The 19,132-nt window shown below is 39.3% G+C and overlaps 1 protein-coding gene and 2 long non-coding RNA genes across 3 annotated transcripts in view; 2 read left to right on the forward strand and 1 right to left on the reverse strand.

Moving 5' to 3' along the window:
* Window positions 1-19,132, reverse strand: part of LOC115799318 (NACHT, LRR and PYD domains-containing protein 12-like) — a 652,446-nt gene that overhangs the window by 526,237 nt on the left and 107,077 nt on the right. The gene's annotated exons all lie outside the window — the stretch shown is intronic.
* On the forward strand, window positions 10-647 carry LOC115799353 (uncharacterized). Its single transcript, XR_004021554.1, has 3 exons — window positions 10-140; window positions 302-369; window positions 612-647. It is a non-coding gene; the product is annotated as an uncharacterized LOC115799353 (long non-coding RNA).
* Window positions 7,134-7,910, forward strand: LOC115799351 (uncharacterized). Its single transcript, XR_004021553.1, has 4 exons — window positions 7,134-7,222; window positions 7,323-7,403; window positions 7,484-7,523; window positions 7,631-7,910. It is a non-coding gene; the product is annotated as an uncharacterized LOC115799351 (long non-coding RNA).

The following is a 19,132-nucleotide window of genomic DNA, read 5'->3' on the forward strand; positions in this document are numbered from 1 at the left end:
GTGTGATCTCTCAGTGTTTCATGGACTTCCTTTTTGTGTTTGTGTTTGTTTATGTTTTACACTGAAACTCATGACTATCCTGTGATCTTCAGTCACAGAGGAAACCAAATGTAGACCTAAGAAAAAAAGGCCAAAAACGAGTAAGTGGAAATCTACCATGCTTATTTCTACAGCTTATTTCATTCAGTACAAAGGCACATGCAAGAAATGTGATTATTCCAAGTTTCTAAAACAGTAATAGGAGGAAATCACATATGTGCATAATTTGTATAAAATCTGACACATGTTTTGGTGTTCATAGAGTGCTCGTACCACAGCAGACTACAGACTTTCCCAATCCGGAATATAAAAGAAGAAAGAGTGAGGAAGGTGAGAGAGCTTGAACTAAGTATATAGAGTGCACTTACAACACCCAACTAGATTCCTTCTGTCTTAGCTGTTTCCCAGATACATATGTTTTTTTAATCAGTAATCTATTTCATAATAAATCATTTATAACTGTTTTTACAGGAAAAATATGTTAAATATGTAAAAGAGAATCAATTACCCACTGTATCAAACAAACCAGAAACAACTCCAAGATCATAAGAAAGTTTCTTATTTTATTGTAGGGCAAAGCTGAAGTTTTAGTTGACTGGGAACCCTGTCCACTATGGTATGTGCGTCTGCTTACCACAATCTCTTTAATCACATTTTGGAAAACAAACTCATATTTTACAAATATTAGATATGATTAAATCAACAAACTATCCAAGAACTATTAGTCTTTCTTTCCCTAGAGCTTTGATTAAAACCACAGAAAATGAAAAAATGTTGATTTATTATGGACATGCATTCATATAGAGATTTTATAGTTCTACTGACTCAAAGCACTCAAATCACTTTAGACTGTACACCACAGTTTATCAATTGGTTCCCTACACTTTCTAGCTCTTATCTTATTATCTTAACTACCTCACATCCATTTTCCAATTTTTAATCATCAAGCACACAGAGCCTTTTGACTATAGGAGAAAGAGAAGAAAGAGATATAGAGTGTGTTGTTCTGTTCTGTGTTTGAGATGAAGGTGTTACTTTATTGTACAGTACCTCTAATTAAGAACTCCCCTTCTGTTTTCAGTGGTGAAGAGTGGGACCTGTCCTGGCAGCCAAAGGATTCTGTTGTGATTAATACACCAGTACAGACTGTATGAAGTGATTTTTTTCCCTTATATTTATTTTGTTGTTTCCCAGCTATATTCATATCTAGTTCTTCAGCAGTAGAGATGATGTGATAAGTTTAAAAAGTTGGTGTAAGTTAAAAAGTAAAAAAATACTTTAACAAAAAATTGAAAAAGGAATACTTTATCAAAATCAGTGAACATGCTGTCTACATTTCTTTTTCATATTTTACTGTTTGTATGTTATTGATTAAATACAATTTCATTCTATGTTCTCAGGTGCAATTTTAAAAGTTCAGCTAAACTTTGAATAATATAATGACATATAGCGTTATGTATTCTGGGACAGATTTTGTTTTATTTACCCTTTGTTGTCTGTCATAACAATAAAACATTTGCCAAACATGACCATTTTGGTAGTTATTCATACCTACAGAATGTTATTAAAAGACATATTTTGACTGTGATATGGTTAAACTACAGCTCATAAAAGAAAAACATAGAGAATATTAATATGTGGTATCATGATAGAGGTTTAAAGTACATTACAAAGAACCCTCTAAAACTGACACTTACAGTCTACAACATTAAAAGCCACAATTTTAAAATGTAATCTTGACAGTGGCGTTTGAAGCCATAAGGCTCAGAGAAAAAGTGCTTCTGCAAGTGGAAGGCTTTCCTTCCCTGCCACACAAGTAACAGAGCACAGAAGACTACACTGCCCATGATCCTTAGCTACTATTAGCCTCACCACTTTTTATAACAAATAGCTAATTTATTTACTTGATTATACACAGTCACATATTCTTCAGAGTTATATTTCAATGATCGAATCACCATGTCACAATCAGATGCTATGACTTTACTGTATCACTGTATGTGGTTGCGGCCAAACTACGACAATCAGAGCGGTACGGAGCCTAGCTGCGGCGGACAGCCCAAACACGAATCAAAAGAGTCCAGTCACTCACCTCCAAGAACTACAACTATGGTGGTTGATTCACACACTTTGTATACAAGTCCTTGTCATGTGTGTTGTGGGAATTGTGGTTTTTATGTAATTTCATTTATTTCGCCACAATTTTAGGTTAGTGTTTAAGGATGCTACGTGTGTATGTTTTTGCAGTTTGAAACAAATTTAAAGGTATTAAAAGAATATTGGTTAATTTAATTTTTTCAATGCATTAATATATTTTCCCTGAGGTTGGCCTGGGTCTTTGGTTCCAGTGACATGAAGTCCTAATATTTCCAGTTACCAAGATATTTTGTATCATTTTATGTTTAAAATGTTATAAGAACCGATTTGGGAAGGCCCCCTTCTACTTTTTTGCTGCCATATCATAATAATTTCCCTTGTGGGATCGATAAATTAGACCTCATAATACCCGATTCCACAGATTCATGTAAAATCTTTCACAAAGCGTTGGCAGAACAATGTGAACTATTATATCTGCAAAAGGGGGCATTAATTTAGAATGGGATGTCATTGAAGCTACTGTAATGCATATGTGCAATTAAATTTTTCTATATATTGTCTGTAGAAGTGGTTAGTTGTACACTAAATGAATAAGGGCTAAGGTTAGGGATAAAAGTGAAAATAGTTTGCAGTTATGAACACATATAGTTTAGTTCACACCACATTATGTCACATTATGTATAGTATGTTTCAAATTTGCTGAGGACACCACAGTGGTCGGACTGATCTCAAGGGGAGATGAGGCAGCCTACAGAGAGGAGGTCCTGAAGCTGACAGCCTGGTGTTCAGAGAACAACCTGCACTGAACACCATGAAAACCAAAGAGATCAGCACCGAAACAAAGGACTGACCCAGCTCCCCTCTACATCAACGGCGAGCGTGTGGAGAGGGTCCACACCTTCAGGTTTCTTGGTGTCCTCATCTCTGCTGATCTCTCTTGGTCAGATAACATCACAGCTGTTATCAAGAAGGCTCAGCAGCGACTTCACTTCATGAGGGTCCTCAGGAAGAACAACTTGGACTCAAACCTGCTGCTGTCCTTCTACCACTCATCCATTGAGAGCCTGCTGACGTACTGTATCACAGTATGGTACGGCAGCTGCACTGAGGCAGACAGGGTGAGGCTTCAGAGGGTAGTCAAGACAGCACAAAGAATCGTTGGCTGCCCTCTCCCCTCCCTGATGGACATCTACACCTCCCGCTGCATCAGCAGAGCAGGAACATCATCAAGGACAGCTCACACCCTGGCTTTGACCTGTTTGACCTGCTGTCCTCTGGCAGGAGCTACAAGTGCATCAAAGCACGAACAAACAGACTCAGGAACAGTTTCTTCACCAGAGCAATCACCACCCTGAACTCACACACTCACCCACTGTAACTGTGCAACACCCACATCTCTGTGCAATATTATATCATTCATACTGAACAATATCTATCACTCCTGTAATGTGTAATATGCAGTATTTATTCACTACTGCACTATATACTCACATATGTATTTCACTTTATGTATATTTTTATACAGTGTTTTATTTTCTGAATATTTTTGGAAGTTCTATTTTATATTTTTGAAAGTGTGATTTTATACTGCATGGCACTGAACAGGAGTGGCCCTCAAATCTCATTGCACATTCTATTCTATTATAGATACTGTGCTATTTGAATGTTACACTTTAAAAAGAACCCCCCCAGTTCAAATTTCAGTTATGCACTATAGACTAGATGCTCCTCTCCTTGTTTAGACTTCATAAGGTCAATATATATATATTTTTTATTATCCCAATGACACGTACATCTAAGTTGCACTGTATGGCTTCACAGTAACTTCTGAGTTTCATTTCTGTATATTTCTGTTCTAATATGACCGTTCATTTATTGTCTTAGTTCGTGACACCACTGCACTCAATATTCATTTACTGGCCTTCATTTCTGTTGTACATTTTATTTAACAGCATATCACATTCTTTTAAACACATACATGTAAACAAATAAAACAATATATGGAATCACGTACAATGTCATGTCATCAGTACGAGTAGAAGTACAAAGATTTTTGTTGTTAAATACAACTCACTGATTTATATCCCAGTGCTTTGTGTACTTAGTTTAACTCTGACATAAGATAAGACAGTATCAGGACATGTAATCTTATATTTCCAATACATTTACAATCTTCTTGTTATTCAAAATCCAATTACTGTTACATAAATCTGATCGACTGTTGCTACTGTCGTTTTTCCCCAGCTACGATGGCTGTATCCATAGAACTTCACTTTACAAAACAAATTTAAAATCACAAAATCAATCGTTGATTGAAAGTGTTACTGAACTGAGGCTTATTGATCAATACTGTAGTTTCTGTAGTGTCCAAAAAGTGTGCATCAGTGCTCAGTAATTAACTGTAATAACAACAGTAATAGTACAATGGAAAGATTATACAACCATGCTGAAAATTACAACTTTGATGTGAACCTGTCCATTTTAGAAATACATGCTGCCTCAACTGCTTTGCATTTCTGTATCTTTGTTGCCCCCATTTGCATCTCTGGTCTGTTGAATTATCATGCAAGCAGGGCAAAGGCATAGCAAAGGCAAAATCTTGACTGGAGTACTTTGGCTTGAGTGAATGAGTGATGATCTGAAGATTAGAAAATGAGTCCATATGACAAGCTGTTTTCCTTAATATAAATGCTTTAGACCACTTGAATCTCAGAAAATACATTTGAGAACAGAGTTTAGCTCATAAACTTAAAATTTTAATATGGTACATCAAGCATTTATATTCAGCTGTAGAGTGACAGTCTAGTTTTCTGAATAAAAAATGGAAAAAAACCCCAAAACAAAACACCTAAGTAGTGTTGTCCTCTTCATCTTCACTGGTGTCTGGACTACTAATTGCAATCTGATTATCCTCTTCACTTTGTAGGACAGAAGCCTCAGGACCTAATGCAGTCTTGTATTGTTGAAGGACAGCTTGTAACCTTTCTGACACTTCGGCAAGTCGTCTTCTGAGGAGACAGCAAAGTCCATCGTTTCCTTTACCTACATATCAAACCACACGATATGAAGTAGAAAAGAGTCTTTGAGTCAAAACTTCCATATTTGAGCTTGAGTGGCATTTTGTGTGTATGGTTACCATGGCACCAAGCAAGTTTTTGCACTAATGGACTGAATCAATGTACAGATTCAGTGAGGATTTTTTCCAGCCAGACCAAAGCATCAGAAAAAGCATTCTGTGCTGTAGCTAATGTCTGCTAGCCATTTCAAGTTATTTGTTTGCAAGTATTTAAATTCACAGTAACACATGGAAAACACTTCAATTATATAAAGTATAAATTTGCTGTAAACATGCTGAGCATCATGGTTTTCAATTTTCACTGTATCTCCAATTTGTCTGTTACATTGACCCCAACTTACCCTCTGTAGCCAGGTTCTTCTGGAGAATCACAGTCTGGTTCTGTAACCATGTGCAGTGTTGTGCCATCTCCAACAGCAAAATGCTTCTTTCTTCTTGAAGTCTCCTTGTGAGCATGACCTGGTCATGCATTTTTTTTTTTAATTACAATGTTTGCTGGAAAAAAATGGAATCAGGTCAACATTTGCCAAACTGGAGAATAGCAAGAAGACATATTTCAAATTAAAATGAGTTCTGACTACAAAGACAATACACACACAATATATGTTTTTGTGCAGTGTTGCAGTGGATGAATGGATATAATAAAAATGCAATTATAAATGACTTACCACAGTGATTAACTTGCCATGGCCATATCAAGAATGCATTCCCCTCCTTCGTCAGGGAGTGTTCCACTACAGCTACATCAATTTTTGGGGCACAATCTAGACTGTTGTGTTTTTTTATTTCCTCAAGAAGACGCTTCTTGTCTTCTGCCAGCAACCTTCGAAGGCGGTTCCGAAACTTGCAGCTGTCTAAAAAGGCCAGAAAATTGAACCACTGAAGAAAGAAGAAAAGAAAGGAGGCTGTATCATTAAAGTCAAATTACAAATAAGCAGTTGAATGAGGCAATATGTGTCACATGCATGCATCTGTTGGCATACTGTTAAATCATATGCCAAAGTGGGAATTTCAGCAATTATATACAGTAGTTATACCATTTTGACGGTACAGTGTTTGCTTCCGCTGGCTCACACTAAGGTAAAGTGCCTCAGTAGTATAAGTTGGTGGCCCTTTCACACCTAGGTGTGATTTTTCACACCTAGGTGATAAAAAAGCCTTGCGCGTGCATGTGAGGTGCGTGTGCGCGTGCATGTGAGGTGCGTGTGCGCGTGCGTGTGTCCGTGCGTGTTTGCGCTGACGTGTGATAATGACGTATACGGTATCCGTTCAAATCAGCTGATCTCATTGTCTCTCCTTACAAGGGGGCTTTTTCCCAGACGGACATCAAAGAGGTTCAAACTCACAAGACAGTGGCTAAATAAAAATACAAAGGTGAATAATCTAATATCCGAGCCCACCTGTGGTGCATAAAGCACACAACACAGTGCCTAAATTAAAATACTATGGCTAAATAATAGCCGTATATCCTCCTCAACAGTAGGGTTGTTCATTTACATACAGTAGGTCTGAGGATCCCGGTCTACAGATCAAAGGGTTATGGGGTGTTACCAGACTCGGACTGAAGCCTATGTTTTTATTTACAGTGTTTCAATCCAGCAACAATTCACACGTGGTGGAGTGCACCAATCATCCGTGGTAGACAACGGGTTTCGTGAAATAACAAGCGGAGGGGTAATTTCAAAACAGTGGGTCGTTCACCCATACAAAAGGCTTGTGCTTTTATAAAACAGGGAACAGGAGAGAAGGCCGTCTCAAACTCTCGCTTGGCAAGACGTGTCGCTTGATTTCTTTTTTCCCCGAGTTTTTTTCTTTTTAAACGGACTCCGGAGCATCGCTACACACGGACTTTTAAATGGATTCAGGTAAGCGTGTTATTTTACACAAAATTATGTGAAAACAAAATGTATTCTGTATAGTATCTCATTTCTTTTTTAAAAACACACAGTTTGGTTTTAGACAACAGTGGGCAGAATAGAGACTTCAGGAGAAGTGTACGTGATGTAAGAGGTGACTGATTTCACTGATATATATATATATATATATAATCACTTTTTTTTTTCTTAAAAATAAAAAAAATCTTTCTATCTAATGTTCCTTTGTATACCAGATTATTTCATCCATCCATACAAGAATGCACGCGGTCAGATAATACGAAGACCATTGGGGGAGTTACGGATCGTTACAAACCGTAAGTCTTTTTTTCTTTAACAAGTTATGTCTGAATTAAATCCAACACAACTTTCTCAAACCCGTGTTGTTTTTTCATAGCATTAGCTGAATCGTCAAGAAGGGAATCTGAAAATCGTGGGTGAGTAAAACCAATTTGGTTTTTTGTTTTTTGTTTGGGGGTGTTTTTTTGGATTTATATTTGATTTTTATTATGTGATATTCATTCAGCTATTCATACCACCGCAGATCAGTTCATCACGCTGGAACAGGAGGAGGACGTCACGGGCCCACGAGTGGATTCTATCGCTCGGCGCGCGGAAGTTTGCGTGAGGACATTACAGCGTCTACGAGAGACACAGCGATCGCAGGACCATCTTCACATCCTACACTACATCAATCGTGTGTAAAAAAGGATAGCCTCGCTCTTTTGAACGATTACTTACGTAGGCTGAACAAGAGCGAACTTTGCTGCGAAGACGAGTTGGTCGAGCAGGTTCCAGCAGGACAACAAACCATCTCATCTGAACCAGGACAACAAACCATCTCATCTGAACCAGTACAACAAACCATCTCATCTGCACCAGGACAACAAACCATCTCATCTGAACCAGGACAACAAACCATCTCATCTGAACCAGGACAACAAACCATCTCATCTGAATCAGGTGACAACAGTCCCTCTTTTTGCTGTGCTACAACTCCACAATGTATGGGAGTTAGGGGTCCCGATAATAATGTGCATGACATAACTGATGACGCATTGATTGAAGCTTACAACGCATGGGTAGCGTCAACCCCGGCTCCTGAAGGCACCAGTCATAATAATCTTTGTAATCCCGAAGTGATATCATCTGTTTTAAACTCTATCAAAACCAGGCATTGTACCAGAGAAACAAGCCTTACTGAATTAAAAGAAACAAGACAATTCGTTGTAGAAATTTTAAACACACAGTTAGCCGTTGTAGATATTTTAAAATCTATTTTAGAGACCGTAAGTATTAGAATTCTGCAAGGTCAGGAAGCTTCATCCGCTCCTTGATCTCAGATTATCAATGGAGCCCCAGAAGAAAAAATTTAAATCCTCTGGCAGTTTGAATATCGATAATAACAAACTTCGTACACAACTACACATTTTAAACATATTGAGTAATCACATGGTTAAAACATGTGATGGTTTAAAAAGAAGTGTAATGAACACATCCTCTTTATCAGACAGTGTTGAACCAGTGGCAGAACCATGCAATACACACGCTGTAACTGTTAACACAGACAGCAATAATCATTCTTCACACACCCACACATTTTACATTCCAGATGCTAGAGCTGATGGTAATGTCTGCACAACCATCGGAGCTAATGCTGCTAGTGAGTCCAATGCTCTGGGCGTGTCAAACATCTCATCTCATAGCTATGATATGGATGACATAGTAGTAGCCCCAGACACGATTGATTTTTGCGATGACGATTGGTTGTTTCAATCGCCGTCTCTGATGAGCGATACCCTGTCTAATGTTGCTTGTGCTGCTAATGTTAGCAAAGCTGCTACTGCAGTTGTCACACTCCCTAGAGGTGGGGGCGTGCACTGTGTTCCTGCAGGCCCGTCTGGTTTATCTGATGCTGTTGCTGCTAGTGAGTCCAATGCTCTGGGCGTGTCAAACATCTCATCTCATAGTTATGATATGGATGACATACTAGTAGCCCCAGACATGATTGATTTTTGCGATGACGATTGGTTGTTTCAATCGCCGTCTCTGATGAGCGAAAGCCTGTCTAATGTTGGTTGTGCTGATAATGCATACATACAGGCTGGTGATGGTGATCATCTCGTGATACCGTCGTCCTCCAGTCATAGACCGTGTATAGATGTTACCAGTGTGCAAAGTGATGTTACCACAGCCTGTGTGGATTCCATCCATTCTGATGTGAGTGGTACTTTGCAAAGCGGTGGAATGGCTAGGGACATACCTGTTTTTAATGGGCGTGAATTCAGACAGCCCATAGATTTCAGAAACATAAGATTAGATAATCCCAGCCAAGCACCTGCAATACTGCGACAATGTCTAGGTAATGTTATCGATCGTGCGGTGGGCGAGGTTCCCCCATCTAGTGTTTTGAATGTTGTTTTAAGAGGGCCTAGCTTATCTAGCGATGTACAAGCTGTGTTAAGTTCAGATAACGATTATAATGCTGATGTTTTTCTCGATGAGATAGCCGCTGTTATGCAAAGTAACGATGACACACTTGGCGATGATGAGCTTGAGTTCATTATCAGTGTTGCGCTGAACAGAGGCGGTGGCCGTGGTAAACGTTTAAAACTAAAGAACGTGTTTTACGATGAAATTCTGGCTAAAAAAGGACAGCATCTATACAGCCCAGACAATGACGACAACATGTGTTTCAGCAGGTGTCTCACACACAAAATCCATCCAGAAAAAACCGAGTCAGAAAAAGACGACATAGCTAGACAGACACACATAAATGCAGGTCTAGACATAACAAAACAGGTAATGTTGTCAGATGTCGGTAAATTTGAATCGCTCTTAAACATCAAAATTGTAGTCTTCCACCACTCTTCTGCAGGGCGTAAACGCGTGCAGCCTTTCCACACAGACACAAAAGCAAAACCCGACACAATTTACCTGTATCTCCATGATAACCATTACTATTTGATCGAAAACCTCACAGGATTTTTCGGCTGCTCGTATTTCTGTAACCTTTGTTACAAAACATACGAAACTCCGGTCAGACATAAATGTTCAGAGACATGCAATGTTTGTTATACAGTTACATGTAAACAACAACAACAACAACAACAATCCGGGCCGACCATCAGATGTAAAGACTGTAAACGCATTTGTAAGTCTTCCATCTGTCATCAATACCACAAAACACCTGATCCGATACATAATAAGATACCGTGTGCTTACATGAGATACTGTGACAAATGCTGTAGCGTGTATACACCCAGTAAGAAATCACATCACGTCTGTACGCCCCCGAAGTGTCCACACTGTCACGAAGCGAAAACTCAGGATGAAACACAGCACCTGTGTTTCATTCAACCTGTCGACAAACAAAAGCCTAATGATAAATACATATTTTATGATTTCGAGACCAGATTTGAAAACGGTAAACATGAAGCAAACTTCGTCTGTGCCATGGATTTTCAGGGAAACAAGTTCTGCTACAACACGTCAAAGTGTGTGAGCGCATTCATCAGTCATTACAGATGTGAAAAATATCGTGGATACACGTTTATTGCACACAACGCATCTGGTTTTGACAGTTACTTAATTTTAGAACACTTTGTCAGACAGAGAATTGTTCCTTCCGTCACAATGAGAGGTAGCAGAGTAATAATAATGCATGATGATTGTTATGATCAACGCTGGATTGATTCATTCAGTTTCCTCCCCATGAGCCTTGCTAAAACACCAGCTGCACTAGGGTTCGAGGATTTGGAAAAGGGATATTTCCCTCCCAAATTTAATATTAAGGCCAACGAGTTTTATATTGGCCCGTATCCTGATCCATCCTTTTATGGGTATGACAACATGACCGCATCTGCTAAAGCTAAATTCATGGAGTGGTACCAGCCCATGCACACAAGCCACTTCGACTTCCAGCATGAAATACGCAAATACTGTGTTAACGATGTGGAAGTCCTGCGAAAGGCCTGTCTGATTTACCGCGAGACTCTGCAGGAGTGTGCGGGGCTCGATCCGTTCAGACATGTGACCATAGCGTCGTATGCAATGGGTGTGTATAAAACAAACTTTCTCCAAAAAAACACACTCGCACTCACCCACGACACCGCTTACATTTACCAACATAAGACGTACTCTAACGTCTCTATTGAGTGGTTGGAGTATTTGGCCCGCAGGCACAATATTGTGATCAAGCATGCCCTTCGGGGAGGAGAGCAGCCTATCGGTCCGTATTATGTGGACGGTTTTCACACAGACACAAGCACATGCTTTGAATTTGCAGGTTGTGTGTTTCACGGATGCCCCAGATGTTATGCGGAGAGTGAGATTAATCCTGTGTGTAAAGTATCGTATGGCAAGCAGTACCACACTTTCTGTCAGAAGGTTGAATCGTTGAGACAACGGCATGGCTTAAACGTGGTGGTGATGTGGGAGTGTGATTGGCTGAAGCTGAAACAGACAGATCCCTCTGTGATGGCGTTCATGCGCAGCTACAGAATGCCTGAGAGACTGAATCCTAGGGAAGCGTTGTTTGGAGGGCGTACTAATGCGATGAAGCTGTATCACAAAGTTGGTATTGGTGAAAAAATTCATTATTATGACTTTACAAGCCTCTACCCAACTGTGCAGTCTAAAAAACCGTATCCCCTGGGCCATCCTGTCATCATCTACAAAGATTTTGACACGGTGGATAAATATTTTGGGTTTGTGAAATGCTCTGTATTGCCCCCTAGAGGGCTCTACCATCCCGTCCTCCCATTCAGATGCCACAATAAACTCATGTTCCCGCTGTGTGCAGCGTGCGCTGTAGAGGAGAATCAGGAGACTGTGTGTGGGCACTCTGACGCTGAACGTCAGTTGGATGGTGTCTGGGTATCGTTTGAACTCGAAAAAGCTGTTGAAAAGGGTTATAAAATCATCTCCATCTGCGAGGTCTGGCATTTCCCTAACAGGTCTGCTTCACTTTTTAAAGACTACGTTAAAACTTTCCTGAAATGTAAGCAGGAAGCATCTGGATACCCTGAGAATGTCAAAACTCCTGAAGAGCAGGAGGCTTACATTCAACAGTATTATGAGCACGAAGGCATCATGTTAGACCCTTCAAAGATACGTGTGAACAAGGCGGTCAGAAGCTGCAACAAGCTTCTCTTGAACTCACTGTGGGGTCGTTTCAGCATGAGAGCAAACATGCCGACGTGTGAGCTAATCACTGATCCATCTCGTTTCACACAGCTCATGTTCAGTGATCAATATGATGTGCGGCAATTCTGCTTCATCTCTGATGAGGTTGCCATGGTGCAGTGGACGCACGCTGACGCTAGAACAGCTCGAGTGAGAGATGTGAACGTGTTTGTTGGTGCCATGACAACGGCACACGCCAGGCTTATGCTGTACGACTTATTAGACAGTCTGCAACATAGGGTGCTCTACTGTGACACTGATTCTGTCATTTTCACATCAAGAGAGGGTGAATGGAATCCCCCACTGGGACCATTTCTCGGTGACCTCACAAGTGAACTCTCCACCGGTAAGCATGGTGATGACGAATACATTGTCGAGTTTGTTTCTGGGGGTCCAAAATGTTATGGCTATCGCACTAATCAAGACAAAACAGTGGTAAAGTGCAAAGGTGTAACACTGAACGCCGTAAACTCTAAAATCGTAACGCATGATGCATTGAAAGGTTTAGTCAGTTCATTTGTGGCAAACCAGAACACAGACGCACACGTGACAGCTGTCTCTGACACCATCAAAAGAGACAAAAAGGGATTCCATCTGAAGAATGATGTCACTGTTAAAAAGGTGCGTGTGGTGTATAATAAGCGGAGAGTTCTTAGCGACTACACCACATTACCGTATGGATATTAAACCTGATTTATGCTTTGATACCCGCTTACAACATCCATTTAGCATGGTAATTAGCGGGCCGAGCTGTTGTGGTAAAACACATACGGTCAAGACCATTATTGAAAACGCATCAACAATCATATCCCATAATATTGATAATATTGTGTACATTTACTCATGCTGGCAACCCATATATGATCAACTTCTTCAGATCAGAAGTATTCATTTTGTGAATGGTCTCCCTGATTCATTGTGTGACGACACTCTGCTACCTCCAGACAAGAACAACTTACTTATTATAGATGATTTAATGAATGACGCTGCCAATAACTTGGAAGTACAAAACGTGTTCACCAAGTATGTCCATCACAGGAATTTGAGTTGTATCTATTTAGTTCAGAACTTGTTTATTCAGGGAAAATCAAGCAGAACTATTTCTCTGAACACAAATTATTTAATTTTGTTCAACAATCCTAGGGATAAATGTCAGATCTCAGTTTTAGGTAGACAAATGTTTCCCGGTAACATCAAATATTTTTTAGAAGCTTTTAACGACGCCACTGCCACGCCTTTTGGGGTCATGCTCATTGATTACAAAGGCAAGACCCCTGACCATTTAAGACTCAGAAGTGGTTTGCTACCTGATCGCACAGCTGTTTATATTCCTAAAAAGAGGTTGAAGAAGTGAAAAAATGTCGAGTCGCATACGTAGAAATTTATCTCTGTTGGAATTGTTGCACAAATCCCCTCCGGCTGTACAGCGTGTAATTATTAAGAATGCTAGCTTAGATTTTATCAACGCTCTGTGTGAAATAGCTCTTAATGTAATGAAAGGTAACATACCTCTCAGTGATCGTCAGTACAAACAACTAAAAAAGAAAAAGACTATAATCAGACTAATTGCTGACAAGAAAGTCAAAATAAATAGTAAGAAAAGAAGCATCAACCAATCTGGAGGATTTCTCCTCCCTTTATTAGGGGCTGCAATACCATTCATTACCAGTCTCATAGCTAATAGATGATATGGAGCACGCTCAGAAAATGTATCTGGTTCCCCAGCACCAGATGGAGTTTTTAAAGCAGCAGCAGCAACAGCAAAGTACTTCTTCCATCAGACAATCTGTGCAAAATGAGTTGGACAAAGCTATGTCTGAAGTGTTGCAAATACCTGATATGAATGAATATGAAAAAGCTAAAAAGTATTCTGTTGTTCTTCAAAGATATTTATCGCTTGTGAAACAAGGCCAGAATGAAAAGAATGTGTTTACACTGTCTTTCCCTGATGAATCACCTTTACACATGCATCAGCAGCAGGAACAGCATCAGCAGATGAGTGACGATGTGGTTGCTAATGATGTTTTGACATACATACCCAAAAAGAGAAGGAGAAATGCAGAGGTTATCCTATCTGCTCTGATGCGTACAGCAGATGTATCATGGAACGAACGTGGGGAAATTATTCTTGATAATCAAACTGTCAGAGGATCACACCTTTACGACTTAATTAAAAGTGTCACAGCTGTACATAATGTTTCTGATGATTCAAGACCGCCCGGATGGATTGTATTTTTAAAAACACTTGCAGGGTTAAACGTACCGTCTTCTGTCTTTCCTAACACACACGTGCGCAGGAGTATTGGCTTGTTTAAACATGATCCGCAGATTGGTAGAAAACGGGCGCAGAGTGATCATACACCCATTAGTACGGTTAAAAAGATGAGAAGGCCTGTTGGTAGCTGGGAAGGATTTTGATTTTTTTTCTCATTAATTTGATTTTTTTCTCTTTTATTTGATTTTTTCTCTTTTAATGTTTTTAATTAATATTCTACATGCATGTATATATATACATATTGTCTGATAAAACTGTTTTTTAACATTCTACATGTCTGTATATTTTGCTTGATAAGGCTGTTTTTATATTTTTTTTTCTGAAAATAAATGAAATGAATCAATCTGTGGTTTTCATCGTCTTTATTGTCTCGTTTTCCATAGCATTAACGTTGTACACAATCAAAGCTATATCCTAAACACTTAGAAACAGGTTGTATTTTGTTAACAAAGCGACATACCATAGCATCATTACAGACAAGGTTAGAAGTATACATATTAATCAACTGATTATAGGATACACCTTTTTGCATGTGATACAAGAAAAACACACAATGATGGCCACAAGTTGTGGTAAAGAAGCTCTGAACTTGTCTTCCAGAATATATAATATTATCACAGTTTTTCATTAGAAAGTCTATTATCTCATGTGGGAATTTGTCTGGCGAGTTACCAAAACTGTCAAAAAATAAACCTCGTCTGTCTTTTGTGATATAATAAGCCAGCCAGTGATGTCCGGGTAAGGATGATGGATCTGTGTTTACAATTCCCATGCAGGGAAATGTCGATATTGTCTTTTTAGGTAGCTGATCGCATGCAAATACTCCTAGAAAATAGGTCCCATTAATAATTATTCTTTTAACGACTGAGATTAATTCCACAGTATTCATGTCTACTTTAGTAGTAGTCCAAAAGTACTTGTCTCATGTTTGATATCTCAATAATTGAGTCAAAAACAGCATAACAAATAAGGTTCATAGTACGCGGCAGAGGATTTCTGAATCTGGTTTCCAGGCGGACATTGCCTGTTTTAATCAGGGATACATTCCCAGAATGGCCTTCGTCAGCTTCCAAGTTGAAACAAAACAGTGTGTATCCGGATCCAAAATCCTCTCTTGATATAGCCAGAGGTCTGTCCTTTAGATGACGACCGGTGGTTTGAATTAATTGATAATACTCTCTGAGGTACTGACCTCTCTGAAAGTGGGGCTGAAATGGTTTGGCTGGGTATGAATGTCCTTCAGCATACAGACACATAAACTCTATAGCACAGTTTTCAAAATTAAATGGGTTCCGTGCATAGCTGCCTGTGTACGCCTCATTATCCACAAATCCTACAATGATAAACTGTGGTATGGCTCCTAGGAATAGATTGTCCTGTGTGTTGAGACGTGTTCCTGCCGGAATGGAGAATGTTTTTAACGTAACCCTATCTATAGGATATTTAGCGTTTGCATGCAGCAGCGCTTTGCTCTGTGCCAACCTGATCGTGGGGGAAACTGTTACTTTTTTGACAAACAAACTTGCTGAGATAATCTTAACTTTGTACTGTGCATTCTGACCCGTCATGAGACAAAATTCATCTTTAGACCTGGTAAACTTTAGAGACAGATCAACACCGTTCAACAATAATTTATCTTGAAAAAACATGTCCGCGTGAATTGGTGCTATTAATTCCACAATTCTGCTGTTTCCAGTGTGTCTCCCTCTAGCGACCAGACCTTGATTATCACCTTCTATGGACGTCACATTCATATGTGATGCTGTATCCTTACAGAACAATCCAGTACTAAACTGCGTGTCCAATGTATCCTTGCTGTAATTAATTAAACATTCAATTATCCCTCTATACGGATAGGTGTTTGACGATTGAGTTATTAGACGATCTCCCAACGTTATATCTAGTTGAGAGAAGAGCGTGCATCCTGGGTAATTTATAAATCCTACATCTGCTGCTGCATTATCCAACTGCGTGCCGTCAGCATTTGTTATTTTGACTCTTATAAATATATAAGAATCATTCAAATCCAGATAATCTTCACCGCTTGATGAAATAAAAAACTCAAGAGGCCCACTGTCTGTCACTGCCGACAGGGGAGGAATTTCAATAAATGTGCATTTTTCAATTGACGTTTGTGTGAAGGGTACTGTAAAAATGTCCAGCTCAGACTTCAAGCAATCAGCTGATTGTGTATGGATGAGAGACATGATTATCTAATCTTAGAATATGTCTTTCACAGGTCCTCTCCCTTTAAAAGCCGAATTTGAAGTGGTGCTTCTTCTTGTTTTGACTGCTTTTCTTCTTTTTTTGGAGGAGGAGGAGGAGGAGGAGCATGTTTTGCGTTTCTTGGCTGTTTTGGTGTGACGACTGTGTGAAGTGGGAGGGGATCTCGACGGTTTAGATGTGTAAACCAATAATCCATTTCCCTCTTGTTTTTCAGACCCCACACGCCTTGCTATGTTTGAAACCACATCTGATACGATCCCCGTGGCTGCAGATTTAAGATGAGGCTTGGCAATATTAAAACCCCTTTTTAACAACGGGACAGCAAACCTGAAGAGTGTGCGAAAGATTCCTCCTAATCCGCTACCGTATTGTACACTGCTTCCTATGAATCCGGGCATATCTCCACCAGCCTGATTGATATAGTAGTTGAGATATTTGGTCTCGTCATGAATGTATGGTGTGCGCAACATTTTTTTTTATTTTTAAAAATAATGTCTCGCAGGTCTGAAGTGTAATTTTACAATTACTTTGCCGTAGATGAAGGGAATGAATTGATTCTGATCGTCTTTCAAAGATAATTCAATATCGTCTATAACAGATTTGCACACCGATGTGTAATGCGGTCTGTCAAATGTGAGAATGGGTATGGAGCTGTCTTCGTTCGCTACATTTATACATCTGAGGAGGGGTACATGGGAGTCGCCTACCAGCTGGTAATCTACAATATCGCTGTATATAAAAATATTATATCTTCCTCCGTGAATGTCAGCAGGATGAGGGGCGGATTTGGATGTCTTAGAGAGTGTAAAAGCTTCTCCAGGATTAAAACCCAGTATTTCGGCTAGCCGACCTTTAAACGTTAAAGTAACTCCTTCCGGTGCTACTGCGTGTATTCTATTTGTAATCAGGTTGTGATAAATGCTGAAGTCCGTGGATTGTGTCAGCTTAAGGTATTCAGAATAAAACTCTTTTATTATTTGCGCTATTGAATCATAATATCCCACGGGAAGGTGCACATAGACATTTGATTTTCTTTTAGGGACATACACGACTACCATCGCATCAGATTTTGAAAAGGTGTTCCAGATTCTAGGGTATTGAAATTCGATAATACCTACTTCATACGGCTCATTCAGAATGATAGGTTTAGCCAGTTTAGTTCTGAAACTCCATATCTTATTATTTGGATAAACGTGCTGTGACGCATTTGATGGTAGCGTAACATAAAACCCATTCTTTTTCTCCATCATTCGTCTTCACAATCTTAAAAAAGAGTGCTGTGTTGTAGTCTGTGCTGCGTGTTTTTATTTCACATTTAATATGCTTTTTTCAGGTATCCAGGAATTAAAATGAGACGGCCAACCTAACCATTCCACCAGAGCCATATTCTTCCTACCCACTTTTTTTCTAGCTAGTATTTTTTCAATTTTAAAGATTTTATTCTTATCGATAATAACATGCTGTATTTCCTGTTCATAAAATGTTCCCTCAATCTCTTGCCCACTAAGATCATTTAATATATAGACATGTGGCGATCTTCTCCCCAGTCGCTGTTTTATGGTAAACAACTCGTCCGTATAAGTCTGTTCATAGCCTTTTCTAAATTTACCTCTCAGTTTTGAAATTCTTACATTGTCCCCCACATTAAATTTAAAATCATACACCTCATCAGGCTTTGATTTGTACAATGTTTTAAACACTAATTCCTCATTGTCTGCATTCACTTCTTTTGGTGCCATTTTAATAGATCTATGATATGATCCGTTATATGCTTGTACAAAATCCTGTATGACGTTTATATATCTTCTAGAGTTTGCAGAGGTCAAATATTTCCACATCCGTGTTTTCAGACTTCTGTTAAAACGTTCGACGACACCGGCCTTGATTTCAGTATGTGTTGAGAAGTGTGTAATGTTATATTTGTCTAACACTTTTTGAAAATGTGCGTTATAGAATTCAGTTCCTTTGTCTGTTTGAATTTTAAGAGGGATGCGACCTTCAGTCAAAATATCCTCAAAAGCAGCAGCTACGGCACGTCCGGACTTTGTTTTAACACACCTAACCCACGCATACTTTGAAAATACATCTATACAGGTTAGCAAATAATTCACATCGTCGTTATCACATGCATATTCACGCATGTCAACCAAGTCAGCCTGAAATTGTTTGTCTATCCCGTTCACCAATACTCTGTTTCTGCGAAAGTTTACCCTGGCAGGTTTATGGAGAGTATATGTATCATCTGTCATTAAATATTGTTTCACCTCAGTGTATGTTGGTGGTTTATCAAGCAACTCAACTCCACCATTGTATAATTTATTCACACTAGCCAACCCCGCAGGGTGAGCGTGGTTATGA

The sequence above is a fragment of the Archocentrus centrarchus genome, chromosome 20 (genome assembly GCF_007364275.1).
Source record: "Archocentrus centrarchus isolate MPI-CPG fArcCen1 chromosome 20, fArcCen1, whole genome shotgun sequence".
Lineage (NCBI taxonomy): Eukaryota > Metazoa > Chordata > Actinopteri > Cichliformes > Cichlidae > Archocentrus > Archocentrus centrarchus.